General features: G+C 36.5%; 1 long non-coding RNA gene across 1 annotated transcript in view; it reads left to right on the top strand.

The window, feature by feature from the left end:
• The window catches only part of LOC143653476 (uncharacterized), a 92,296-nt gene extending 65,291 nt beyond the window's left edge, over window positions 1–27,005 (top strand). The window contains exons 2-3 of the long non-coding RNA XR_013161310.1: window positions 26,539–26,690; window positions 26,762–27,005. This is a non-coding gene — a long non-coding RNA (uncharacterized LOC143653476). The remainder of the gene's footprint in view (window positions 1–26,538; window positions 26,691–26,761) is intronic.
• The last annotated feature ends 595 nt before the right edge of the window (window positions 27,006–27,600 follow it).

The following is a 27,600-nucleotide window of genomic DNA, read 5'->3' as shown; positions in this document are numbered from 1 at the left end:
CACAGTGATGAACCTTTAACACATCAAGTTGAGTGAAATAAGCCAGACATAAATGAAAAAATACTGTATGGTCTCACTCATAAGAAATAGGTAGAATATGCAAATTCATCTGGTTAGAAACTAGAATGAAGGTTTCCAATGCAGAGGTAGAGGTAGTGAATAGGAGTTAAACTTAATTTGTGGAGTTTCTGCGTGGGGTGATAGGAAAATTTTGATAATGGATGGTGGTTATGGTAGCACATTATGAATGTAGTTAATGCCACTAAAATATGTGGTTGAATGTGGTTAAAAGGGGAAAGTTTAGGTTTTATATGTGTTAACAGAAGAAAAAATTAAAGAAACCTGAAACTGTGCAATGCAAACAGTAAACCCTAATGTAAAATATGGACTGTAGTTAACAATAAAAGAATTAATGTTATTTTATCAATTGTAACAAGCATACCACACTATTCCAAAACATTAATTACAGGGGAAATTGAGTGTGGTGGGGGTTGGAATATAGGAAGTTTGTACTTTTTGTATAATTTTTCTGTAAACTTAACTCTTCTCTAATTATTAAATAATAATAAAGTAAAAGAATAAACTAGGAGCCTAGGAGGAAATGGAGATTCTTACAAGTGTAAGTATGTTTAGTGGAAACTTGTGGGTTGGAGACTTACAAGAGATGTCAGTCAGGGGAGATTTCAGAGAGAGACCATGTTAAGGCATGTGAAGGAGAAGAGAAAGGAAATCAAGAAATTATGAGTGAATTATTCAGAGTAGAATAGATCTATAAGTGAAATTGGAAGTTTCTGGGGTGATAGAATTGGGTTGAGATAGATAGATAAAGGCATTAAGCAATACATCATTATATCATACATGTTGCAGTATGATTAGAGGGTGCCAGGACACACAGCTGCTGACCCCCATTTTCCTATGACTGTGAGGTGTCCAACCTTGGTGCCATTTACTATCAAAATGTCTGTTTTTTCAGCAAATAGAGATAACACTAGACCTACTGTTGTTCAGGATATTTTCACCTGAACTGGTACTCATCTAATACTTTAAAGTCACACATTATTTTTTATTTTTTTGTTTGCTATCTATATACCTTCCTAACTGCCATTTCTTCCATGAAGCTTTCCTTAATCATCTTTGCTGAAATTATTCTAGTTTCCATTTAGTTTTTCTGACCTTTATATCTCTGGTATAATATTAGTCATATTCTCTCTTATGTTCTGATTATTTATAGAATAATATATGTTTCTTGAAAATACAACTTCATCTTTTTCTTTCCCATACCTCTGGCACATTGTCTTGTGAAAATCAAGTATTCACTAAATGCTCTTTGAATTTAAAATTATCTCCTTATCTGAATAGTTTGTAAGATTTATTTATTTATTTATCATTTAGTAAAGTCTAAAGTTTACCAGGTATTAGGTATGCATGAGAAGAATTGGAACTGAATGGTCTAGTCACTTGAAGAATTTTCCTCTTGATTCTGAGAAGCTGGGAAGAGTGTAAAACCACTGAGCACTATGGAAGGGAGTACAGGAGAAGAGCCATGAAGGATATGTGCCCAATATCTGTACCAGCATCACAATTTTAAATAGGGAAAAAATTATTTCTACAACCAATTTTCTACATGAGTCTATGAATCCATTGGGATTGTTTAGAGAGGAAGAATTATGTCTGTGTATATTTATGTGTGAGTGTGTGTGAGAGAAGGGCAGAGAGTTTCATTTCTCTGAAGCTTCTATCTTTGTTTCACTGTAGATTGCTTTTTAAAATCTCTTAAGTGTTTATTGTAATTTTCCATTCATTGCTCTACCTACCTCACCCTTACCTAATTTAAGAAATTGGTCTTAAGCTTGTCCTAGGTCCTTAATAACACTAATTTAAATGCCCCTCTTTTTCTTATTGCACATTTTAGAGGAGGTTCACTTTAATCAGATTACGTTCATGGGGAAATAAATCCTGTAACTCTCCCCTAGTTTGAGCTCAGTTAAGTGCCACGGGCCTCTTTAAGCAGCTGATGGGCACACTTCTCCAAAATTAATAGCTGCTTTGACACTGGACAACAGGGTCAGAGTAGCCGTTAGTCTGCACTCCTCTCAGAGCCTCTGCTTAGAGTTTAACTCCTACGACACCTTTGTGAACTAGACAGAGCTTTCATGTACTTGAGGGTTGCAGATTAACAAATCAGAAAAAAAAAACCTTTGTTGTCTCATAGTCACTCCCTGGTCACTTTTCACAGCTTGTCTTAGTTTTTGATATTATGTGTAACTTAACATCATATTTTATAATACAGAGAGTACCTACATTATGATATCCTGTTTATATGAAGTGCATGTTTTAAGATCCATCAAGGATTTCCAAATATGGACTTTGACTAAGTAAATAGATACCTTTAAGTTACAGTAGCTAACCTAAAATTGTATCCTAATTTTAATAAGTCTGAATCATGTTATTAAACTATGATAGCAAACAGATTTTAAAAATTTAGTAGTCTGAACCATCATCCTGAAAATTGCATTCAGATAAACATATACAAAGATTGATCTACTTATCTATCTATAGCTCTCATCCATCTTCTATTCATCTATCCATCCAACTATATATCTAATCTATATCTATCATATCTATCATATCTACTATCTATCTTCTATCTCTCCAACCATCTGATCTATCTATATCTGCCAGTATCTATATATTCAAAATGATAGATAATGTCTTTAACTGTTTTGAATAGAGTTAAATGGAACACAATTTCTGGCTTCAAAGAATGTAATATTGAGAACCACAAATCAGAGGATACAAAGTACACTGCAAAATCTGTTTTTGCTTTTGTTTCCATTTTAATTTGTTTTAATGTATGGTAGTTAGGTTCAGGTGTCAACTTGCCAGGTGAATGTGCCTAGTTCTGTTGTTGTAGACTGAGCCAATGGCATGTGAATCTCATCTGTAGCTGATTACATCTCTGGTGGCCTAGGGGGGTGTCTGCTGCAATGAATGATGTTTGACTTAACTGGCTGGGTGCTTAAATGAGAGAGGTCAATGTAGCATAGCCCAAGCAGCTCAGCGTACCTCATCTCAGCACTTGCATTTCAGCCCAGGCTTTTGGTGATGTAGAAAGGAATCACCCCAGGGAAAGCTACTGGAACCCAGAAGCCTGGAGAGAAGGCCAGCAGAGATCCCTGTGCCTTCCTGTGTTAGAGAGCACCTCAGATGAAAGTTAGCTGCCTTTCCTCTGAAGAATTATATGTTGTTATCTAAATAAATCCCCTTTTATTAAAAGCCAATTCATCTCTGGTGTGCTGCATTCTGGCAGCTTTGGCAGACTAAAACATAATGGAACCATATTTGGGGCAGATATCTGATCCCATATTGGCTTCTTTTTAATGCAATCCTCACAGTTCATGCTACTGAACACATCTGAGCCTGACTCATATTAGGAAAAAATCTCTTATAATATTACCTTCTTGCCATGAGGTTTACTCAATTTGAATTCCCATCTAGATTGCCTAATGCCATTATTCCTGTCGCATACCACAATTTCTCTTTCCTTCCCCACCTTCATTTTTATATATATTTTTCTTAACCCAAAGTAGAATAATTTGAGTATTGATTCTAAAATAATCAAACTATAACTTCTGTTGAGAAGATCTTGTTGCTTTGTTTTCTAATACTAAAAAAACTATTAGAGCAAAGTAGATTCCTGACAATAGAGGAATGACCTATCCACTTGAGATAGAAGGATGATTCCCAGCCTGCAGAAACACAGTGTGGGCTATAGCTACATGTGCAATTCATTTTACACCACCGGTGCAAACATATCATGATACATTCATTATCACTATTATTTCTTGTATTAGACTCCCAGATACCTGTAGAATATGTCAAATTCAGATTGGCCCAAACATTAGATTGTTTCTTAGAAATTTATTTTGGATTTACTTAATTTCCTTTCCCACTGGCACAGGCCTATAACAGGCGGGAATAATTTGTGTAGATTAAGGCCACAGCTGCCTGTAGCTCTTTTCTTTCTTTCATTTATTTTATTTTACTTTAATTATTTTTTTAATTAAAGAAGTTGTGGGTTATTTTACTTAGCAATTATTTAAAATACAGGATATCTGTAAGCTGCACTATTATTAACACCTCACATCTTTTTTGGTGTAGTACATTTATCCAAATTGATGAAAGAGCATTATTTTTCCAACATGCCACTCTATTACTAACTTTTTAAATATATGCTTTCAAAAGACCATTTTTATAGTTGTACTGTTATTTGTAGTCCATGATTTAACTCTGGGTTCACAGTTTTTGTAGTGAGGTTTCATGGATTTTTTTTTTCCTTCTGTCTTCTAATTCATTCTTCAACTGTTCCTGAACAAATCTTCAGAAAGATTAATTTTCAGAGAAGCAGAATGTCTGTATAAGGTAAACATTAATAAATATAATTGATCATTAAAATTAAGTTTAAAAGGGTCATAGTGACTTGTCACATACATAAAACATATAAAATGCAAAAATTGGAAATGTGGCCTAGTTTAACTTTAAACTTATTTGTTTACTCTCTTACAGTCTTCTGCCTTTTCTCTTCCTCCCTCCGTAACATATATTTCTATTCCAGTTTGAGAGACGCTGTCATAAATTTACTGGGTTTATTATTTAGGTCTTCCTTACTTAATGTCACTATCTCTCCCTTACTTCTTTTTCAGAGAAAATAACCAAATTTCTTTAACATTTACTCAAATGTTATACTTTTTAAAAATTCTTAGTTATTTATATGCTCTTTTCAGTATCTTACTATTATTTCCTTTGCAAGTAACCAAAAGACTAACTGGAATTTGATAACTCAATAAACAGTAGGTAATGACTCATAACAAGAGCAGGGGAAGTAATTATACCAGACCAGGAGCTCACAGTCTAAGCAGATGCTTCCCGTGTGGTGGAAAAACAGCCAGTGGTAGTACAGAGGATACATGTTCCTGGCTCATTAACTAAAAGCAATAGAGGTGAATTTTACCCCCGTATTTCTATGTATCAAAACTCACAGAACACTCCATTTGTATTTCCTAATACAGGAAATATATTCAGGAAAAATAGGCTTTTGAAATGCACAACCTAAGTTGTGCCCAGTTCTGGAGATTGAATGGAATCATATTGATAGACCCATGGATACTCATGAGGAGAGGCAGGGAGGGTCTAAGATAGACAGGATCCTGTTTGACATAGAGTTGTTTGTCCTCTTCACTGATGTGAGGATATCATGGTTATGTTGTTCTCTGTACACCAAAATTGGCCAACCTACCCACCACCTCTGTGCTGACTCCTAAACTCCCCTAGCTCAGTCACAGCTAATACTTTCCTCATTCTTCTACAGCATCCTGGACCCATTGTCTTACCTGATTCTATTAGTGTAAGTGTTAAGTTTCTGTGTACATTGTAGGTGTATTTGCCGAGTAACTTAATCTTAGATACATTACCCAGAAGAAAATTGAATATATTTCAATACTTTTCTTATAATAAATATGCTCATTCTTAACATTTTCCAGGAAGGGATACTGGTTTAATTTCTAAGAATTTGTGATATGGATTTTTAATTCCAGCATGAAATAGATAAAGGTATTGCATTTTACAGTCTACACAGGATCAGGGATTGTATGAACAGTATGCTCATTTACTAGAATAATATATCCTAAATGACTTCAATGTGTTCATAGACAGAGAACACTGAAAATGGTAATTGAACAAATGCATTACCAGTCCAAATGTTCTTGCAGTCTTGGGTTGGAGTCTTATCTCACTAGTCTTTTTGTAGTCAGAATAGAATATGGTGGAATCATTCACTGAGACTCACATTTTAAGCAGATTATATTATGAAATATGAAGCATACACATGGACCCATATCTTAAACAGAACCAAATAGTCTTAGAATCTCTCTTTTTTGTCTTTATAAGAAAAGTTGTGGGTTTACAGAACAATCATGCATAAAATACAGGATTCCCATGCACCACCAACTCCTTGCATTGATGTGGAACATTTATTACAATTGATGATAGCACGTATTTATAATTGTATTATTAACTAAAGTGCATGGTTTAACTTGGGGTTCATGGTTGTATAGTAAAGTTCCATGAGTTTTGTTTAAATTTTTTATTCTGTTACCATATATACAATCTAACATTTCCCATTTTAATCATATTCACTTATATTTTTTAGTGCTGTTAATTGCCTTCAGAACATTGTGCTATCATCATCACCATCCATTACCAAAGCATTTCCATCATTCCAAATAGGGATACTTCATAATTTATGCCATAATTTACTATTCCCCATCCCCACCCCAAACCCTGGTAATCTATATTTTTGATTCTGACGCTGTGATTTTACTTACTCTAATTACTTCAAATCAGTGAGATCATACATTATTTGTCCTTTTATGTATGGCTTATTTCACTCAACATGATATCTTCAAGGTTCATGAATGTTGTCAAATGCTTCAGGACTTCTTTTCTTCTTACTGCTGGATAATATTACATCTTCTGTATATACTACATTTTATTTATCCATTCCTCAGCTGATGGATACTTGGGTTGCTTCCATAATTTGGCAGTTGTGAATAATTCACTTCTTTGGGTATACTCCAGGTAGCAGGATTGCTGGGTCATGGTATTTCTATACTTGGGTTTCTAAGGAACCACCAAGATGTCTTTCCGAGTGTCTGCAACATTTTACATTGCCACCAGCAATGAATGAATGTCCCTATTTCTCTGTATCTTCTCCAACATTAGCTATTTAAAAAATATATCAGTAATTCTAGTAGGTGTGAAATGTTATCTCATTGTGGTTTTGATTTGCATTTGCCTGATGACTAATGATATTGAGCATATTTTCACATGCTTTCTGCCCATTTGTGCATCTTTTCTGAAGGGATGCCTATTGAATTCTTTTACCCATTTTTAAATTTGGTTGTTTGTTTTTAGGAAGAATTTCTTTTTATATTCTGGATCTAAAACTTTTATCAGATACCTGGTTTGTGAATATTTTCTCCCATTGCATAGGTTGTCATTTTACTTTTCTATAGAAGTCCTTTGAGGTTCAGAAGTTTTAAATTTTTATGAAGTCCTATTTATCTACTTCTTCTTTTGTTGTTTGTGCTTTGCTGTAAGAAACCAATACCTAACACAAGGTCCTGAAGATGCATCCCCATGTTTTTCTTCCAGGGGCTTGATAGTTCTAGCTCTTGTATTTAAATATTTGATCTACTTTGAGTTGATTTTAGTATATGATATAAGGTAGGGATACTCCTTCTTTTATTTGCAAATGGAGATCCATTTTTCCCCGTACCATTTTTTGAAGACACCATTTTTCCACATTGAGTGGTCCTTGCACCCTTGTCAAAAATCAATTCACCATAAATATAAGCGTTAATTTCTGAGTTCTGAATTCAATTTCTTTCGTCTATATGTCTGTCTTTGTGCCAGCACCATGCTGTTTTGATGACTGTAGCTATTACAAAGCTTTGAAATAGCTTTGTAATATGAATCTTACAACCCCTTTCTTCTTTTTCAAGATGGCTTTAGCTATTGAGGGCTCCTTACCATTCCATATAAATATGTTGATTGGCGTTTCTATTTTTGTAAAGAAGGTGGTTGGAATTTTGACTGGGATTATATTGAATCAATAAACTGCTTTGTATAGGGTCGACATCTTAATGATATTTAGTCTTCTAATTCGTGAACAGAATATCCTTCCATTTATTTAGGTTTTCTTTGATTTGTCTTAGCAAATGTTTTGTAGTCTGTTGGTACAATTCATTTACATCCTTGGTTAGGTTTATTCATAGATATTTGATTCTTTTTGTTGTTATTGGGAAGGTAATTTTTTTTCTTGATTTATTCTTCTGATTTTTCATTGCTTTTATATACAAATACTACTGATTCAGCCAGTTTGCTGAATTTGTGTATTAGTTCCAGGAATTTTGTTGTGGATTTTTCACAATTTTCAGTATATAGGATCATATCATATGCAAATAAGGGATTTTTTACTTCTTCCTTTACAATTTGTGTGCTTTTTACTTCTTTCTCTTTCTTAAGTGTTTTGGTAAGAACGTCTAGTACAATGTTGAATAACAGTGGTGACGGTGGGCAGCCTTGTCAAGTTCCTGAAACTTAGAGGGATAGCTTTCATTCTTTCATCAAGAAGGATGTTAGTTGTGGGTGTTTCATATATTGTCTTTATAATGTTAAGGAAATTTCATTCTGTCCCTAGTGTTCTAAGTTTTTTTTCAAGAAAAAGTACTGAATTCAGCCAAATGCCTTTTTTGCATCAATTATGATGATTGCTCTTTTCCCCATTCATTTGTTAATGTGGTTTATTACATTAATTTATTTCCTTATATTAAACCAATCTTGCACACCAGAAATACTTCGCATGATTGTGGCATGCAATTATTTTAATATGCTGTTGGATACGTTTTACTAGCATTTTGTTGAAGATTTTTGTATCTATGTTCAGGAGAGATATTGGTCTGGTTTTCTTTTCTTCTAGTATCTTTATCTGGCTTTGGTATGAGTGTGATGTTGGCCTCACAGAATGAATTAGGGAATGTTCCCTCCTGTTCAATTTTGTTGAAGAGTTTGAACAGAATTGGAGTTAGGTCATCTTGGAATGTTTGGTAAAATTCCCCTTTGAAGCCATCCGGTCCTGGGCTTTCCTTTGTGGGAGGTTTTGACCACTGGTTCAATGTCTTTACTAGTGATTTGCTTGTTGAAATCTTGTTTCTTCTTGAGTCAATGTAAGTAGTTTGTGTGTTTCTAAGAATTAGTCCATTTCATCTAGGTAACTATTTCATCTAGATGACTAGGTTACACTTCATCTAGGATACTGTGGTAGTTAGATTCAGTTGTCAGCTTGGCCAGGTGAAACTACCTAGTTCTGTTGCTGTGGGCATGAACCAATGGTACATGAACCTCATCGGTTGCTCATTATGTTTGCAGTCAGCTAGGAGGCATGCCTGCTGCAATGAATGATGTTTGACTAAATTGACTGGCGCTTAAATGAGAGAGCACAACGTAGCACAGCCCAAGCAGCTCAGCATACCTCATCTCAGCATTTGCAGCTTAGCTCAGGCCTTTGGAGATGCAGAAAGAAATCACCCTTGGAAGAGGTGGAACCCAGAGGCCTGGAGAGAAGGCCAGCAGAGATCACCCTGTGCCTTCTTGCATAAGAATGAACCTCAGTTGAAAGTTAGCTGCCTTTCCTCTGAAGAACTAATGAAATAAATCCCCTTTTATTAAAAGCCAATCCATCTCTGGTGTGTTGCATTCCAGCAGCTAGCAAACTAGAAGATATAATACTGTTCATAGTATTGTTCATCCATTTATAGTCCTTTTTATTTCAGTAGGGTCAGTAATAATGTCTTGCATTTCATTTCTGATTTCAGCTATTTGAATCACTTCTTTCTTTTCAACAGTCTAGCTGAAGGTTTGCAGTTTTATTATCCTTTCAACAAACCAACTTCTGGTTTTATTGATTCTCTGTGTTGTTGCTGTTTTTCCTATTTTATTTATTTCTGTTCTAATCTTTGTTATTTTCTTCCTTCTGCTTTGTTTGGGTCTAATTTTCTCTTTTTCTAGTTTTTGCAGTTTTGACATTGGGTCTCTGATTTAAACTTTTCTTCTTCTTCTTTTTTTTTTTTTTGGCATGGCCAGGTACCGGGAATCGAACCTGGGTCTCTGGCATAGCAGGGGAGAACTCTGTCTGCTAATCCACCCTGACTTGCCCTCTTCTTTTTTAATGTAAACATTTAGAGCTACTAATTTCCCTCTCAGAAATGGCACATTTTTTTTCATTTTCATTGACCTCAAGATATTTCCTAATTTTTCTGATTTGGTTGCATGCTTTTCAATTTTCTGTTTCTTCTGTTTTATATTTCTAGCCTCATTCTGTTGTGGTCAGAGAGTATATATATTATTTGTATCATATATATTGAAATATATATTATTTATATCATATATATTGAAATATGTATTATTTCAATATGTTTGAATTTATTAAGACTTCTTTTTTGACCTAGATATGGTCTCTCCTGATGAATGATCCATATGGACTTGGAAAGAATGTGTTTTCTGTTTTTGTTGTGTGAGGTTTTCCATATATGTCTATTAGGTCTTGTTGATTTAGAAGTGTATCATTCAGTTCTTGTATCTTTCCATTACTTAGAGTGGTATTAAAGTATCCTACTATTAATATAGTATTTCTCCCTTCAAATCTGCCAATATTTGCTTCATATATGTTGGGCCCCTGATGTTTCATGCATATATATTTATAATTCTTGTATCTTCCTGTTTAATTGTCTTCTTGATCAGTATATAATGGCCATCTTAGTCTTTCATGATGGTCTTTGATTTAAAGTTTACTTTAGCTGATATTAGTATAGGTACCCCAGCCTTCTTTTGGTTACTGCTTGCATGGTCTAGTAGTAATAGTACACACATGCATACACACACATGCACACACATGCGCGCACACACACACACACCCCTATACACATATTTACATTCATTCATTTTCAACCTACTTATAACTCTGAGTTTAAGGTGAGTCTCTTGCAGGCAGAATGTAGTTGGGTTATATGTTTTTGTATGCTGTATGATGGGGGTAACATTTCATTCTTTTTCCATCTGAGTATCCTGTTATTGCAGCACCATTTGTTGAATTTTTGTTGTTGGGTTTTTTTGTTTGTTTGCTGTTTGCTTGTTTTTTTTTTGGAAGTGCATGGACTGGGACTCGAACCCAGGTCTCCTGCATGGCAGCTGAGAATTCTACCTCACTCTCCTGGATTATATGTTTTATCCATTTTTTCAACCTCTGCCTTTTGACTAGAGATTTTAATCCATTTACAGTTAAAGTTACTACTGATAACACAGGACTTTATTCTGTCATTTTGCTATTTAGCCTATATAAGTATTATAATTGTTCATCATTTCTTTTAACGCCTCTTTTGTATTTCATTTTTTGTGTATGCTGTACCATAATGAGTGCCTTCTCATTCCTATCTGGATATATTTTTCATTTGTTTTCTTGTGGTTTCCATGGAGCTAAAATTTAACATCCTAAATATTTAGCAATCATGTTTGGCTTGATACAAACCTAACTTCAACAACATGCTGTATACTTTTCTTATACCTATCTGTTTTCCCACTTTTCTTTTTTATACTTACCCCTATATCCTTGCATATTTTATGCCCCAAACCATAGTTTTATCACTACTTTATATACATTTGCCTTAGCACCTGTAGGAATTAAGAAGTGTAATTACATATGAAACATTCACTACCATGAAACGCATTTAAAATTACCCTACAGGTTACCTTTACCACAGGTCTTTATTTCCTTACATTGCTTTGAACCTCCCTCTAGTGTCTTTTCCTTTCAGTCTGAAGAACTCCCCTTAGCACTGCTTGTAGGATAGATCTAGGGGTGTTGAACTCCATTTTCTTTTTTTTTCATCTGAGAATTCTTAATTATCCCTCATTTTTGAAAGAAAGTCTTGTGGATTTAAATTTCTTAGAAAGCATTTTTTTTCTTTCAGAACTTTAAATATTTCATTTCACTGCCTTCTTGCCTCCATGGTTTCCGATGATAAATTGGCACTCAGTCTAATTGGGACTCCCTTGTATATCTCACCTTGTTTTTTTCTTTCAGTTTTCAGAACTCTCTCCTTGTCCTTTGTATTCAATAGTGTGATCAGTATATGAAGGGGTACTTTTTTCTTCATGTTTATCTTGGCTAATATTCTTAGATATGCATAATTATGTCTTTTGCTAAGTTTGAAAAGTTCTCTTTCTTCTTATTTTTTTTAATATTACCTCTGCCCTTCTCTCGTCATCTCTTCTGGAACTCCCATAATGCATATATTGGTGCCTTTGATGTTATCCCAGAGGGGTCTTAGGCTATTCTCACTTTTCATAATTCTTTTTTTTTTCTTTCTACTTCTCTGTCTGACTCATTTCAAATGTCTTGTCTTCAAGTTTACTGAATCTTTTTTACTACCAGCTGCAATCTGCTCTTGTAACCCTCCTGCAAATTTTTCATTTCAGTTATTGTGTCTTCAACTCCAGTAGTTCTATTTTGTTACTTTTGAAAAACTTCCCTCTCTTCTATAAGAGTTTCATATTGCTCATTCATTGCTTTCCTGAAATACTTTGGTTCATTCTCTGTATTTTCCTTCATCTAGTTCAACATTTTTAAGCTCATATATTTAAAAGCTTAGTTTGGTATGATTACCTTCTTGTCTCCCTCTTTGGTATTTTCTGGACCTTCTTCCTTAGGATGGGCCATCATTTCCTGTTTCTTTCTTTGTCTTGTATTCTTTTGTTGCACTCTGTGCCTTTTAATATTTTAAAATGTTAACTCTGGGAGTTATTCCCTGACATGTTTATTTCTTGATATTGTAACTAGCTGACAATAAGAAAGAATTTCTTGAGCTTCAGTGCTCCTATCAGGAAGGTCTGCTGAAGTCGAATGCAATGTGTAGGATCTCCCTGCCTTTCTTGGCTTCTGTCTGGTCCCATGCTTTTGCCTGTGAGTTGTTATTGGAGTCCCCATTTCTGGGAGTCTGGTAGTTCCCTCTCTTTCCCAGGAAACAGACCTCCAGTTCTGGTTCTCGGGTGGTTGAAGCCATGAAGCCTTTGCCCGAGGCTACCTGCCTCTATAGTTTCTTACATTCCTTTCATTTTCTTAAGATGCTTTTGCCTGAAGAACAAATTCTGGGAAGAGGGGCATGCCAGAGACAGTTTTCCCAGTCAAAACAGGGTCAGGGACCCAATAAGAGAGTGCAGACCTGCTCCAAAGTGCCCTGGAAGAGGATTGGAAGGCCATAAATAGCTTTTCCACTGGCTCTCCAGAGCTGAGCTTTCCTAGTCTGCCCAGCAAATGCAGCCCTTCAGCTGTCTCCCTCAGGCCTGGGAAAGTTCAGTGTCTAGGTATCTCCATTTTTGTGCCTCTGTCCAGGGAGGGCTGAAATTAAATGCTGCTGCTTTTGTTCATAGAGGTTGAAAAAATAGCTACTCTTACATCAGTGATCGCCAGTGCTCACTCCTGTTCTTGCAGAAGAAGATTTTTATGTTCCTTTCTCTCATCAGCAAGATGGCCAAGGACTGAACCTCAGGACATTCTGCCAGAAGGGTGGGTAATCTGTGCAGGTGGCCACAGCACAGAGAAATTTTCAGTTCTTTATGTAAATACATCAACTTCTTCCTTCTTTCTCCTGCTCTTCCCTGAATGTTTATACATTATTCTTCTTCCCTCTGGAATTTCAACATAGTTGTTACAGAGAGTTTCTGCCTGTGTTAGTGGAAGGACTGAGTCCTGGAGCTCCCTATTCTGCCATCTTCCCACAATCCTCCTCTATTAGACTCTCTTAATTTAATAATTTTATTGTTTGTCATGTTATTCATCTAAAAACAGTTTCTGTATGAGTGACATAATAGAACTCTAAGGACAGAGTTTGATATGCTACCATAAAGTGGAATGGATATGGAAAGAAGCATGAAACATTGAGTAATGGTAGGAATAATTGTTTTGTTTTTGAGTGAGTAGTGTATGTTTGCCCCCATGATTCAAACACATCGAAACCATGAACATTCTAAGTAGATAACATCCTGTGAATCTCATAGTACTAGTTAGGTCATGTAAGCTGTTGTAATGGAGAAGACCCTTGAATCCAGAATCATGGCTTAATAAAATGGAAAATTATATCTTGTTCTCAAAAAGACTAGAACAACTATTCTTAATTGAAGGCAACAGGAATTTTCCTCCATTAAATTTTGCAAGGAACCTGGCTGAAGGGGCTCTGCCATCTTCAACATGTGGCTTCCAGGGTATACCTGGGGGTCAGAACAAGAATGTGACCCTTAAATTCTCAACAAAGGACTATGGACATTGTGCATGTTGCATAGCAACTCACATATCCAGGGTAGAGTCAGGGTAGAGCCTCTGGTTCCTACCTGGCTCTGAGCAGCACTTTGCAAGTAACCTCAGCCTTGATGGTGATTTTGATCTTGCTGGGACTCAAGAAATTAGTTTTGTGTGTGTGGTCAGGCACCAGAAATTGAACCCGGGTCTCTGGCATGTCAAGCAAGAACTCTGCCTGCTGAGCCACTATGGCCTGCCCAAACTAAGACTCTTAATTAAGTACTTAATAAATACTAGATTTTTTTCACATGAATTATCTAATTATCACTACAGCTTGAGAATAGGGAATGTTAACACAGATGCAAGTAGAATTTAAGTGAACATTCTAGTAATAAATGCTTTGGCCAGTGACCAAACCCAGACCTGTTTGATTATAGGGTCTAAATCTTTCCCTTACTATATTTCTTCCAAGGCTTTTAACTAAGATCTTAAAGATGAGTAGGAATTTACTAGAAATGACCAGCATAGGGTGGAAGGGGAACATGTTACACATTCCAAAGAGAACTTTCTGCTAACTCCTGAATGATTATTAGCATAAACTTGTTCATTGGGTAATGAAGCCTCATTTTATAGTTAAGCTTCTTGAAAAAATTCTCATGGATTGGTTACATCAATACCTACAGCTGCATAGGCATCTGCACATTTAGAAGCATGACATTTCTTTTTTTTTTTTGATTTTTTAAACTTTTTTATCGTATAGTATAACATATATACAAAGCAAATAAATAAAAAAAGCAATAGTTTTCAAAGCACTCTTCAACAAGTAGTCACAGGACAGATCCCAGAGTTTGAGCATGACATTTCTTAATCAAATAAATGCCCAACCCTTATCCAACAACCACAATTATTGTCTGGAATTATTTTCAGTCTAAAATAAAGTTAGCAGACATTATATCATTTTTAAAGAAGTTGATGAAATTAAAAGTATGAAATATTTTATTTGGAGCTGAAGAAGTACATCCACGCAGGAACCATTAAAGAATAACAACAAATAGACCTTCACATTTCAAGAGACATTGGAATATTGATCTCTACTAAAGTATTTGACATTTATCTGATAGTCCAGAATCATTGTGTTGATCATCATGTTGAGTATATTTGTATAAGGAGCTAGAGAATTATATAAGCTTTCATATATTATAAATTATAGTGGTGGTTTGAAGCTGTATATACCCCAGAATAAACATGTTCTTAAATTGAATCCTATGATGTTAAGTGTGTGGCCTAGTTCAATCAGAATAGGACCTAATCCTATTAGTAGCACCCTTTAAAAGCAGAATGAAAACAGAAAGAGACAGAGTGAGAGAGAGAGAGAGTGAGTGGGTGCCCAAGCATGAGCACATGCCATGGAAGCAGGAAGCTGAAATCATAAAAGAATGATTTTCTTCAATAAAAGAAGGAGAAGGAAAAGGCCAGCAGATGCTGCCATGTATCTTGCCTAGGATTGCTGCCAGTCAGTCTTCAGGAAGGTAGCATTGCCCTGATGATGCCTTGATTTGGGCATTTCTCAGCCTCAAAACTATAACCTAATAAATTTACATTGTTCAAGCCAAATGATTTTATGGTATTTGGTTTAAGCAGCCCAGGAAACTGAAGCAATTATTATTATTATTTTTATAGCTCAGATGCAGCTTCATTCAGTGTTTTAACATGATTACTTTACAATTAGGTATTATTGTGCTGTCCATTCTTGAGTTTTTGTATCTAGTCCTGTTGCACAGTCTGTATCCCTTCATCTCCAATTACCCATTATCTTACCCTGTTTCTAAGTCCTGTTGGTCTCTGTTACCAATGACATATTCCAAGTTTATTCTCGAATGTCGGTTCACATCAGTGGGACCATACAGTATTTGTCCTTTAGTTTTTGGCTAGTCTCACTCAGCATAATGTTCTCTAGGTCCATCCATGTTATTACATGCTTCATAAGTTTATCCTGTCTTAAAGCTGCATAATATTCCATCGTATGTGTATACCACAGTTTGTTTAGCCACTCGTCTGTTGATGGACATTTTGGCTGTTTCCCTGAAGCAATTATTAATTTAATTGGTATCTTAAAGCAAGTTTTGCTTATGTGAAGAATTCACTTTTATGCCACATCTAGATAAATGAGATATTATTGTGTAGTTGAGATGTTTTCTGTTTATATTTGTGATATTTCCAATATTCCTTGATATAAAAATACTGTACAGATGAGTCATTTATAAGTATCCAGTGGTATACAGCTTTTGATTTGGAGTAAAATTCTGGAAATTTACCACTTAAGGAAAACTTGGAACATGATCTCAGATACCTCACTCTGCTTCCCCAATATGTTGGAACTACACAAACAAAAGAATATTCAGTTTTCTAAAGTTTGAGTCAGCCAAACATGCTTATAGACATCTCAAGAAGCAATTTCTTTAACACTGAGTTACTGTTATCAGCAAACTGGAGTTACAAATTTAGCAACAAGGAAATCAGCATTTGAAAACACAGTTGACTAAATTAACAATGCTCAACTTGGCATCTTGACTTCATATAGTGTGAAATAAAACCACGAACAACAACACCCAATTAGAAATATCAAGAATATAGTGTCTTAGCAGAACCTTGTTAAATTTTACAGTTATTATTACATGAGGGAAGATGCACTTTCTCAGGAATGAGTAGGGCAGGAAAAAAGTCTTTTCCTGGCCTTGGCAGAGAGTCCATCAATGTTCATCTGTGTTAGACTCCTTGAAAACATAAGAATAAATGACATATGCAGAAGATAATTGGTTAGTAATAAAATTCTGTTTTGATTAATTGACAGTAGCATGATTGCCATTATTATCAATTTTTCAAAAGCATTGTGGAAAACTGGTTATATCTGAAGCAAGGAAATATAAATGATCTGTCTGTCTCAGAGCCAGTTTGGAATCATCACTGTTATTTAAACTCAACAGGAGCAAATATGGCCAGATGCATGGTGGCCTGGAAGAGGAAGTAGATTCCTTTTTCACCCAGACCCTGAAAATGTTATCTGGAAGTAACTGGTGCAAGACAAAGCAACTTCACAAAGAAGAGCTGTGCATGAGGGTGATTGGGAGGACTGGCTAGATAGTGTGAACTCCTCTTCATCATTGCTCGTCACTATGAGTGCTGCCCCACCAAAGGAGAGACAGACACATTTTCCTCTCAGACATAGATGGGTACATAATCTTTAGTAATTCAGTCAGCTGATCAGCCTTGAAACTGTTTTCAGGTATGCAAAGAAAAAGAAGAGTTAAACAGACAGGTAAAGATGATCATAGTGATGAGGCATCTGCAAGGGTCAGCTTGATGCTGCAAAATTCATCAGATGCTAAGGAAGCTTTCTTTATGGATGCTTGAACTATGCATGGAGCATATGTTGTAGGTGTGCTTATTTTTGTCTTCTGATTATTCATGTTTTAGTTTTCACTTGTGCCTTCCCATAAATGAAAAACTATAACTTTTTTATTTCTAGATATAAATGCTTTTGCCATAAGTGTTCAAATTATATGTTACCTTGATACATGTGATGGAGAGTAGTTATGCTTGTCATATAACATCAATTTCTGCCAATCTTGTTTTATTCAAGGTTCCCTTTAGTTGATGTGAAAATGTAGATTATGTTTACTTGAAATGGGGGGGGGTGAAAAATATATTTAAGAACATTTCATTAGGTCTTTATTTCTGCCTTCTTATTTCCATTTATTCTATTGTACTTATTAGTGAATGGGTTCAGAGTATTTCACTTGCAGCCTTTTCTCATTGAGGCATATACTTCCAAGACCCCATTTTCAGAATGTGTGTGTTTTAATTGCGTTTCCATGTGGTGATAGATGCAGGACTATCTGCCAGTCCCTCCTCAGACTCTATAATTCTCAGCACAGATGGTTTTTATTACTATTTCTTCCTCCTACCCTTCAACACTCTGACATTAAATACTGATACAGTCCCCTGAGGTATTCATTCATCTCTCAGACCTCCAAATGAACCAGACACATGGCTGGGATGAGTGACAATGGGAGGACAGGATCATTGCAAGAAATTTGAGCACACCCAGTCACCACCCTTGGGAATTGAAGCAGACAGTATGAGACAAAAATGGATCAGCTCTCACTCCAGTCAAATTTCAAACTTAGTGCTCCTTAAGACTTTTTTTTTCATTCCTAAGAGTATAGAGTGAGATGGAATACAAAAAGAAAAATGAACTTTGAAAGATTCTCAGGAGCATGTGTGTTTCAGGAGGATTGGCAGAGAATATGGAAGAAGCTGTGGTTAGTTGGTGTGTTAGGGGGATTTATGCATTTATGTAATGGTAATGGAGAAGAATTAACCATGGGAAAAATAGTGAGACCTGACTTTGAGTGCTTTTCAAACCACATTCTGTGCCTCTCTTTACCCTCACCAATATGTATCAGTCCATTAGGGCTCTACTCATTTATCTTATCCATTCAGCAAATATTAGTTTATCAGCCATTCCTTCGTAGGTGCTCAGATATAGAGATACAGTGGTGAGCACAAACATTTACCATTCTCATGATTTTTCATAGCAGATCATCACATATAAATTCATTCTTGAAAACCATGATGAATGTCATGTAAGAAGGGAGCATATTTTCATAGTAACATGAACAAGAATTCTAATCTGGAGTGAGGAGAGAGTGATCTGGTTAGGCTTTCCTTCCTGAAGTGTGAAGGGTGAGTGAAATTAACTAGGTATATTTATTATTGGAATGGAGAAATGAGAAAGCATTTTAGATAGAGGGAACATTATAATCAAATGCTTAAGTCCTGATGGGTAGTCCATTATCAAGTCTGATAGCTTAAGAGCACAAAAATTAAACAAGGTGAAAGTGCTGCTTATGCATATATGTTCTAAGAAGTGGAAGTATGATGCTGCAAAGGTGGCTAGTCTAGCCTAGGCTACCCTAAGTGTCCCCTAAAATGCTTTGAAGAAATTCAAGGAAGGTAATTATTACCTGCCATGATGGATTTCAGTGTAAAGGAAATCAGACATGATTGGGGGTAGCAGGATATAAGATAGCATGTATTTATCATAAAATCAAGAAGAATCATATTGTTTTAAATCTCTAAATGATGACTTAAACTTTTACCCAGTAGAAATATATGCAGGGATTTTTAAAAATAAACCCCACTGGTTTTGCCAGACCGATTGTCTTTGAAAAACTAATCTAAATCCTGAGAAGCACTAGGATTATTGTTGAAGATTGTTTTCCATGTCTTCATTCCTCAGTTTGAAAACTATTGTAATCAGAATAAGTTAACTTTAAAACCATATTTATACTTGATAATGTCCCTGAGTATTCATCTTTTTTGGAAGGATTACCACTCCAATGCCTTTCTCATTTATATGCTTCCTAATACCTCTTCTATTTTTAAACCCATAGACTATTTCTTCTTTTCAGAAACACTGTTTGAGACTAACCTTCAAAAAGGCAAACATGGCAATAGATTAAGGTAGGAGACTGACACAGAAGACAGTTTAGGAAGAAGTAATTTGAAGAAAGCCACAAAAATTTGCGTATTTACTAGCATAAGGTTATAAATGTAAACAATGGTATATGGGGTATTTTTACCCTCAGTTTGTGAATTATTTTTAAATGGTAGAGAGCTGGGCAAAGAACTTGATCTAAAGTTTTCAATGTTACCAAGTATTCATGTTTAGGAACTGAAAGAACAGAATTCCAATAGACCTGAAATCACAAAGTTTTAGAGACTATATTACTATCTTATGAACAGGCTGACTAGTGTTAAACATTTAATATGCTGTTACTATTGGTCTCTCTTCTTCCATTGAAAAGTCATGCTGTGCATGCTTTGTTTTGTTTTTTTATAAGAGAACCCTAACTAAGAGAGTTATATGAGCAATTTGTGCATATAGGAGGTGCTTTTCATAAGTGTGTTTAGGATGGAAATAAAAGACCCGCAATGTAAATATCAATGAGTAAATTTTAATCAGGTTGATTTAAAGCACAGAGTTAGAACCTATGTCATCAACATCATAGTTCTCCATAGTTCAACTTTCATAAATCTGTGCACATTTGTGAATATGCAGTATCTCTTGGCAATCCAATCAAATTGACTTATTAGCTATCTTTCTAAATCTAAGTAGTTTGTAAATAGATCCCGTTTTAAATGATCATGTCACCAATTACCAATTTTAGTCATGATTCAATCAACGAAAACTTAACTGATTTTGACACAATTTTCACCCCAAATTTCATGCATTTATTTTTATGTTTAGTCAAGTTATGAAATGGTATAGAGCACAAGCTGACTGTTTCTATCAAGACATAATACTGTATTTTACCTAAATTCAAGGGAGCCTTATAAAACATAGCAGCAATAAGAAGTGGTCTGGGGTTTTTTGAACTGATTAGCTTTCACGGTTCACTTGCTAATGCAAATTCCACTTAAGAAAAAGCACATCAGTAGTTATAAAGGGGATAAAATATGACTCCTCAACATATCTCACAGTAGATATGCTACTTTGATTTTTCTTATTGGTATTTCTACTTGAGGTAACATATAGGCATATGTGTTTCACAATAATAGTTCTAAGATAACAACTTTGATCAACTTATTTAAAGAAAGAGCTGAACTCTTGGGCATGAAATCAAGTATACTTTGTGATGAGGTGATACCACTTTCTAAATAATTGTAAAAATTCTAGCATTCTTTATAATAGAGATTGAAAAAAATATTCTAAGCACTGGGTAAAAAGATTTGGTTTCAAAGAATTTTCATTTTACAGATTCCATTTTCAGTAGTTATTCTGAGTAGCCTTGCTCTGTGAAAAATGCCTAACCTGTTCAAAGAAAATATGCTAACCAGGAATGCTGGGGTGTTGTGACAAAGTGAGTAAATAGGAAGCATGTCTAGACAGAACACCAGGAAGAAGAGGAAATGAGGGCAGAGCTTGGAATCATTATCTTATATCAAGGTCTCTGGTTTTAAATTGAATTTCCACTCCAGTTGTCCTGTAGAGTTCACATGAACTTCTAATAAGCCCAGGAATAAAAGACTACTTGAGTAGACAGAACTAACATATTACCCATAAAATTTTGATAGAATATGACACCCTTCTTCTGTGTTCCAGAGTAATAAGTGTGGAGATCATGTGTGCAGATGTCATTTATTTGGATCCCCTAGAGAATAAAGTAAAAATTTACAAACCCTGGGACACCAGCTAAAGCAATTATAGAAACAATGTCACCATCCCAGGGAATAAAAATTTAGATCATGTCGTTTTTATAATATAACGCATATATTGTTTTGAACAGGATAAAATCCAACCTCCTTAACACATTTTAATTTCTTTTCACTGAAGCCAGACAATTAATTAAACAGTTTCTGAGCTTGCCATTAATGATACTACTCAATCTAGCTTTTGAGTACTTACCAAGCATTTTTGAATCCCACTGGCACGCAGTAATTAGCCCCAGTCTAAACTTCCAACAGAACTGCATCTCTACCTAACTATGTGTGCTCACTGTACTATCCTAATATCATGTGTCTTTAAGAACTTGCCTTAGATTTCTATTAGAGTACAATGTATTGGAGATAGGCTTAATAGCTGATTAATTCTGGCATTACCCAAATTTCTCTTATTTCTATTAAATGCTCACATGTGAATGAATGAACTCATAACTAACCAAAAGAATAAATCAACTTGAAGCTATTCTGGAAATTTGTAATTTGAGAAGTTAACTATAGATTGAACATAAAAGTCCCTTCCAAATTTAGTAAAATTTATTTGTCTTTTTGAAAATCTTAGTCACGTTTTACTTCTGTTGAAATCATTTTGGCAGATAGCTGGAAATCAAGCACAGCTACTGAAATTCCCATTCTGTGATTTACTATAAACCTATGCAAAGAAAGTGGTCCCTTAACTGTGGACCCTGATCACAAATAATGAGTAGTGGAGAATCCTGGTTTGTGTGTCTATTATACATGATTTGGTGGCAAAGTATTATTTAATAGGCCACCTAAGAGTAGAAATACAGAAAATAATTCTGGTATAACTTAGAATGGCTTTTTATTTAATAGGCAACCTAAGAGTAGAAATATAGAAAATAATTCTGGAATAATTTAGGATAGCTTTGAAAAGAACTAACAACCAAAGAGAAAGACCTCTAAAAGAAGTCAGTGGTTTATGTTATGCAAAGAAAAGAGACAGATAGTTTCACAATCAAGAAAGAAATATAAGAAAACTTTCAAATTTTTTTTTCATCAATTTGCTTTTAGGAGATTATAATTTGTAAAGTGAGGCACCGATTACTTCCTCCAGGGGTGGAGTTTCACCTTGCAAAGGGTGGCAAGAGCATAAAAGTGACTGTCACTATGAATTCAATCCTAGGAGAACCAACCCCCACACCCTGGTTTTCAGGTATTGGGGTTACCATCAGAAGCACACCTGACATAGCACTGGGTGGAACATTTTGCTCTCTTAGAGAAGAGACAGAGTAAAGTCAGCTTCACAAATGGGTGTCTATCACCCATAGCCAGCAGTTCTCAATCCATGTCATATGCAGGGAGGTGTTTTAAGTGCAGCACCCCTCTCTCGTGTGTGTGTGCTGTAGTGGAGGGATCTGTTCCCTCCATGCCAGATATGCCACCAGGGTGTGAGCCACATATCATAAAACATGTCTACTTAAATCACACTATCTTTAGTGAATAGTTACATAAGTTTGGGACAGAAGGGGATGGAATGTATGGCAGTACCTTCTCTATTGGTGGATATTGTTTTATCCTGCCAGGTGACAGCATCTATTCTTGTGCATAGAATGTATTTGTAGGGACCCTGATAAAGGTGACAAACCATTTTAGAACTGTCCCTTATCACATAAGGCATAAAGACAAACTAGTAGAAAGAAAACAAACCCTGATATAATACTTTTATCTTTAGTAAAGTAAATTTAATAGTTCATGTATCCATTAAATATATACTAATAAAAAACAATTTGATCATGTTATCTTTAGGTTTTAACTGGAAATCACATGATCCAGAAGTATGTTTTTGAAATATATTAAAAACTAAATTAAAGTATACATTTTTAAAACCATACTTAATTTCCAAATGAAAAGAAATAAGTACACATTTTTTTCTTTTACCTGACAGTACTCAACTGTCCTGCATATAACTGGAAACACATTAAATCTCTCCAGAATAGGGTGCAAATCCTTGGGCAACATTCATTCTTAAACTTGAGATCTTACAACTTAAATAGTATAACATGAACAAAACAGCATTACAGTCCTCATTTCTGTAACTGATCATGTGGTCAAAGTTCATATTTATCACTACCTTCTTCCACTACCCATTCCATGTTCCCTTTACCCTCAGCAAGCACTTCAGCTGACCGTGGTTCTTTGCCTGGTGGGATGACCCAAACCTTCATTCCTGAAGTTTCAGAGCCATTAGTAGTCCTGCCTGGATTGCATTGTTGCAGTTTTCCATTGATTTTAATCACAGGGCATGGTAGTACTAATAGATGCCCTAGGGGATCTCCTATATTCCAAGAAAACTCTTCTTTACCTCCATTATGTAGTTACAGTCCTACTTCTTTCTGATAGTCAGGGTCAATTATCCCAGACAATAATGTAATCCTCTTCTTGGCTTGTTGATCCAGATGCATAAGTAGCCCAAAGTGACCAGGTGGCAGTCTTAACTTCCAGTTCAGTGGTATCATTGTTGTTTCTCTTGGAGGAAGCACACCCCGTTTTGGAACTAAAACCTGTAGACCAGCAGAACTCAGGGTAGCAGGGACAGGAAGCAAAAATTTTCCTAGTGGATCACTAGGGGTAATAGTGAGTGGTACTACACCCATTTCCACCCCTTGATTCCTGGACCCATGGATCCTGGCTATGGGAGAAACAGCACCATACAGCGGACGCTGATTCAGAGCATACACAGCTTCCTGGAGAACATTACCCCAGCCTTTCAAGTTTTTGCCACCTAGTTGGCACTGTAATTGAGTTTTCAAAAGGCCATTCCACCATTCTATCAATCCAGCTGCTTCTGGATGTTGGGGAACATGGTAAGGCCAGAGAATTCCATGAGCATGCACCCATTCCCACATTTCATTTGCTGTGAAGTGTGTTCCTTGATCCGAAGCAATGCTATGCAGAATACCATGATGATGGATAAGGCATTCTATAAACCCATGGATGGTAGTTTTGGCAGAAGCATTGTGTGCAGGGAAAGCAAACCCATATCCAGAGTATGTGTCTATTCCAGTTAGAACAAATCGCTGCCCCTTCCATGAAAGGAGTGGTCCAATGTAATCAACCTGCCACCATGTAGCTGGCTGGTCACCTCGGGGAATGGTGCCATATCGGGTGCTGAGTGTGGGTCTCTGCTGCTGGCAGATTGAGCACTCAGCAGTGGCTGTAGCCAGGTCAGCCTTGGCGAGTGGAAGTCCATGTTGCTGAGCCCATGCATAACCTCCATCCCTGCCACCATGACCACTTTGCTCATGAGCCCATTGGGCAATGACAGGAGTTGCTGGGGAAAGAGGCTGACTGGTATCCACAGAACAGGTCATCTTATCCACTTGATTATTAAAATCTTCCTCTGCTGAAGTCACCCTCTGATGTGCATTCACATGGGACACAAATATCTTCATATTTTTAGCCCACTCAGAAAGGTCTATCCACATACTTCTTCCCCAGACCTCTTTGTCACCAATTTTCCAATTATGGTCTTTCCATGTCCCTGACCATCCAGCCAAACCATTAGCAACAGCCCATGAGTCAGTATACAAATACACCTCTGGCCAGTTTTCCTTCCAAGCAAAATGAACAGCCAGGTGCACTGCTCGAAGTTCTGCCCACTGGGAGGATTTCCCTTCACCACTGTCCTTCAAGGACACCCCAGAAAGGGGTTGTAATGTTGCAGCTGTCCACTTTCAGGTGGTACCTGCATATCGTGCTGAAACATCTGTAAACCAGGCCCGAGTTTTATGGTGTATTAGTGTCCCTAACACTCAGTAGAAGAAAAAAATATCAATTTTCATACATTGTTACAGTCATGAACTCACACTTGTATTGAATAATCCAATGTAGGCAAATAAATTCTATTTTATGGACAAATGTAACAGAAGATAAAAAAGATTCTATGCCCAATGTTTATATTATGTTGGTCATGCAATTCTGATATCTTGAATATCTCATTTAATATGCAAAGGAAATAATTGAATTGTCTTAGAAAAATCCATTTCCATTGAATGTACTCATGTAAACTAGAGTTACATTATCATGGAGACTGATATTAGTTGAATTTGTTTATAAAGGATCTTGAAAGATCACCAAAGCAAAATTTCTTCCCAATCCTGATTGAATAGTTTTGCTTTATCTTGTTGTTTCAGCAGTTCGTTATTTAATATAATCAAATATCTTCTTTTTGTGTTAAAAATATTTTACCTAATATTTTTTGGTACAGGTGAAAAATTACCTATTAATTTATTTACTGAAAAGGTGAGTGTCAGATTGTAGCATGAAAACCAGGAACGAGGCTGCAGGCCTCCAGGAACATTCTGTGAAATTAGAACAGGCTGAGACTAAGGGTCCACAGTTTTGGGAAGCAAGTGATTTATTAGCTCATGCATACGGGGCTCAGCTGAGTCACCTCAAAAGTCTGAGCCCCGAACAAAAGGCAACATTGGCTTTTATAGACACTGTTACATGCTAGATATAGGGCAAGCCTAATTCAGCAAATAGCAACAGTAAAGGAAAGGCAATTGGTCAGTTTAAGGTGTGAAGTAGGTTACAGAAGCAGATGAGCTGTAAGGGGAGGGGACCCTATTCCAGGAATGTGTCTTATCTTTGTTGCCTGCCTTTCCATCCATTCCCAGAGGTCAGGAGAGGAGGTCTGGGGTTTTCTACAGAGGAGGCAGCTGAATAAGAAAGAGAAAGGGGGAGGCCTGTTTGCTACATTTCCCCCCTTTGATGCTTACCCCAACTGAATAGGGAGGGGTTATAGCAACACTTTAAATTTAATGGTTTATACATTTTCATTAGGAGGATTCATGCTGTGGCTCACCAGATTACAGTATTTTCAATGAATATGATGAGGGCTCTGATTACACAGGGACCTGCAGTGATTAGAATTAATAAGGTAAATAGGGGATCGGCTAATGTCAGGATCCAGCTGGTCCAGGTTTTTGGGTCCCAATTCTACGAGGTTTTAAATTTTCTGCCCCGATTTTAGATCCACTTTCTAAGGTCCTGAACCTTAGCAGTGTAGGAGCCAAGGGTTAAAAGGAGACCCACAGAATTTGTTGGGAGCAGCTGGTGTCAGGGTGGTGACAGCAGTAAACTGTGGAGATTGTTATGTAGAGCAATCTGTGAGAAAGAGAATGTTTACCCCAAATGGTTAAGTATGAAGGAAGAGAGCACTGAAAATTAAGCACTCTGATTCCTCAAGAAGTGCATGTATGCCTTTCATCACCCTGTAGTATATAGGCTGGATCTGGTTAAGAATAAAGTTGTCTGTTGTTTGTTATGGCTGATCTTAGACCCGCTGATCCTGTGTGCCTTTCTTTCTCATCATTCCTTAGTGTCCTTCGAGCTCTGTTTCATAGGAAGCAACATCTGGCACCCAATGTGGGCCTCAAAGAAGAAAACTCTGAAACAATATTAAGGAACCAAGGAAAAGTCTCCATTAGAGGGACATTTGTCCAGCTGATAGAAGAGGACTCGAGTCATATTGGTAAGTAAGCGTTTTCCTTGTAGCATTTTATATGACATATAATATGCATTTAATAACTGGTGTCCTTCCAGCCCTCAACCCAAGGCAGAAAGAAGCACCAGCTGCAGGTGGGTGAGGCCGACCTGAACATCCAGTCCTGAGGACCTCCCTGCTGAGTAGGAGAGAGGACAGGTGATGCCCCCACAGGAAATGCCCAGCCCAGCTACAGAAACATGAAAAAAACACTGTGGTTTAAGCATTTAAGTTTTAGGATGGTTTTATAGAAAAATACATAAGGAAAACAGAAATAAGTAAATCAATTAAAAATATCTATCAGATCACAACTTGGCTTTAGTCCTGCTCCACCTTTTCTTCTAAATAGATCTGCTTTAAATATGAGTCAATAACTTTAACCTGCCCTTGCTTCACATACTCAGAAAATAATATGGGCATGTGGCACACGGACTCCTCAAGCCACCCTGTTGTGACCTCCTACAGGAAGCAGGAGTCTTTAGGCAATGGCAGCATCCACAGCTCACCAAAGGTTATTTTTGTTAGGGGATCTACCACTGTGAGAGGCCGGGTGAAGTGCTGTTGGCAGTAACACACCCCGACGTCTTCAGCTTCCACTCCGTGGATGGCAAGGGAGAAGTCAAAGCCATAGCCACTTCCCTGGAAGCTGGAAGGGGTTCCAGCAGCCTGAGCAGAAGCCCCAAAGAGTAGCAGCCAGGGAGCCCAGCTGGGTTTCCATTGGTACCAGGCCATGGAGGTACCTACCCTGGAGCTGCTTTGGCAGGTGATGGAAACGAAGCTGCCTTGAGGCACTACCAGGGTCTCTGGAGACTGAGTCAGGATGGTCTGCACCCTGCAACCTTGAAGGATGCCCCATCCTGAGAACACAAAGTGTTCACTTCTCTCAAAGGCTTAGAGG

This window comes from Tamandua tetradactyla, chromosome 13, assembly GCF_023851605.1.
Source record: "Tamandua tetradactyla isolate mTamTet1 chromosome 13, mTamTet1.pri, whole genome shotgun sequence".
NCBI lineage: Eukaryota > Metazoa > Chordata > Mammalia > Pilosa > Myrmecophagidae > Tamandua > Tamandua tetradactyla.
Note: the sequence above shows the minus strand (reverse complement) of the source record. Positions and strands in the feature narration are given on the sequence as shown.